Below are 2668 nucleotides of genomic sequence, written 5' to 3'. Positions count from 1 at the left end.
ATGTGTGTGTGTGTGTGTGTGTGTGTGTGTGTGTGTGTGTGTGTGTGTGTGTGTGTGTGTGTGTGTGTGTGTGTGTGTTTGTCATAACTCATGTATTTTATAAGCATTTGGGACAACGTGTGCGCAAAAAAAGGGGGGGGGTGAGAGGGGTCTAGGCGGAGTGCAGGAACAGACGAACATTGAATAATTTTTATCTGCATTGAGTCACTAGAAGTGCTCTTAGATCCTTGACCTTATCAAAAACGGTTAGACACATCGATATATCACAGCCAGTAGGACGGGTGGGGGATCAATTCTGGTGGACTAATCAAATCAAATCTCAGATTAATGTGTTTTTTTTGGTATTACTCAGCCGTGGGCGGTGTGCAGACCAACCATCGTTAATCAGAGAAACAAAAGCCGTGAAGGATGTTGGAAATTATGAATTACTGAGAGGTTGATATGTTATTCGCCTGGCTGAATAATAAAAAGAGAATCGATAGTGAAGAGAACGGCTCAATGAATGACTTAATGATTAGATGTAAAGAGTCTACATAGAGGTTGTTTTTTGCCGGGTCGATTCAATCACTCCGGTTAAGCTCACCATCAGGCGATCTCAGAATTAGAGCTAATGACAAGGAGTGAGGATCGATCTGGTTCTTATAATCATGGCTTTTATAGCAGCTTGTCATGAGCAGAAAGTATTATATTGAAATTTAACTGTTCGGGTTGGCTTGAGAATCGCCAGTCTCGAGGCATGCTCACAGACTTGCAGATTAGGCAAACTTTGACGGCATTTAACACGCAGGGGGGAGAAAGGCCAATAAATTTGAATATCATTTAGGAATTAGACGTAGCGTGGAACTGAATCAGCTTTTTAAATGTAAATCTTTACTGCTAAGTGATTTCCAAGTGTTTGATGGAGCCCAGAAAATTGAGAAATGTTGTGGCGTTTTTCGTTTGATCTTAAATTCTTTTGTCTACAATGAGAGAAATGTTATTTTAAATAAAACTGAATTAAAATAACTAGTGACCTAAAATGGCAGGCAGATAATGATAAAATGAACATTTATTTATGCTTAGGATTTTCTCAGCTGCTCAACTCGTTTTCCGTTAAAGGCAGTAGATACACAGATAGTATATGGGATCTAACAGAGGCTTCAAATAATTCGCAAAAATTAAAAAAAACAACAACAAAAACAACAACAGCCGCTTTAAACAAATGGCAAATGATGTAATGACAATAATTATTAAGGATGCAATGTCACTAGGTAGAAAAAAACCTATCTAACGTGTAATCATAAACTATATTATGTACACCGACATAGCTAGTCTAAAATTCAAAATGAGTTCAGGGGAAAAGTATACCTTTTCAGTATGAAGGAATTTTGACATGTTGTCAACATTTCTCCTACATTTTAAAAGCATTTCGTGCGAATTCTATAAACATATTATATAGCTCTAATGGTTCAGTTGGTAGTATGTCAAAGGAAAAGCAGAAACGAATACTCAATCTGTATTTCTTGGTTCTGGGCATTTATCAATGTACTTACTGTTTTGTATTCATGTACTTACATCACAATATTGTGTAGTGTGAGGAATTAAACAGGTATGGTAACCGCACAATTGCGACACCAACTATAGGTTGTCAGAGTTGCAGTATACTGGCTGAGTGATTGGATTATAGGTCATACTCTCTTTCCCTTTGTTCTCGTGGTCTCTCTATCTCTTTATTCAGACAAGCAATCAAACAAGCTGTACAATGGTCTGGCACATCGTTCTGCCACCCCCTTCCAAACCACCGCTCCTTAATTCCAAGCGTAGAAAGCGTTATTGTTGTCATTGTAATATGTCGTTTTACTAATCCAACAAGAAGGATTACTTTCTGCTTTCATGGACGTAGGACTGGAGTTTGAGAGTTCAACATGTTCATGGACACTTTTTGTTGTTGTTGTTTTTATGGTAAATGTTTTTGTTTTTGTTTTGGTGAATGTTTTACGGCGCTCGCAACTGCATAACGTCACGTAAGCATGCAGGACACATTAAAACTGTTCAGTTTGGTGAAATTGATTTTGAAATTTTACCTGGTTGGCTACAGAAGCCTACTCTCATCGATTTGAGGACCACCAAGGGATCTTTAACATGCGCCACTTGAACACGAAACCTCTGAGATTTTTGGCCCTTATTCGAGACGCTAGGTGTCAGATCTTACTTACCCTAAGATCAAGGGTGTGGCTGAAAGGCAGCAGTAAGAAGCTAAGGAGTAAGTAGAAAGGCCATAGAAACAGTCAGGAGCCCAGAGGAGAGGAAAATGGAGATGAAACCAGACGATAGAACATGGTTAGAGAGCAGGGAACTTGGGGAGAGGAAAGATTTTAGAGATAAAAAAATTCCGTCGCTCAGATTTCGAACTCAGGACCTATTGAATGAAGGGCGAACACCGCAACTTCTAGACCACGAGATCCCTCTGGTTAATGGTTTGTTGGAGTAAATATTCAAAAAAGAGAGAAAGAGAGGAATAGACAAGACAAGGGATGGGGGATAAGTGTGTGTGTATGTGTGTGCGCGCGCGCACGCGTGTGTGTGTGTGTGTGTGTGTGTGTGTGTGTATGTGAGTGTGTTTCAGTAAAAGAGAGAGAGAGAGAGAGAGAGAGAGAGAGAGAGAGAGAGGGGGGGGGGGGGGGGAAAG

At 39.9% G+C, this 2668-nt stretch overlaps 1 protein-coding gene across 1 annotated transcript in view; it reads right to left on the bottom strand.

Moving 5' to 3' along the window:
- LOC101857927 (protocadherin-9) overlaps positions 1 to 2668 on the bottom strand; it is a gene marked incomplete in the record, with an annotated part of 80100 nt that overhangs the window by 75983 nt on the left and 1449 nt on the right.

This window comes from Aplysia californica, unplaced genomic scaffold (assembly GCF_000002075.1).
Source record: "Aplysia californica isolate F4 #8 unplaced genomic scaffold, AplCal3.0 scaffold00034, whole genome shotgun sequence".
NCBI classification, from domain to species: Eukaryota; Metazoa; Mollusca; class Gastropoda; order Aplysiida; family Aplysiidae; genus Aplysia; species Aplysia californica.
This window is presented reverse-complemented; position numbering and strand designations above follow the sequence as displayed.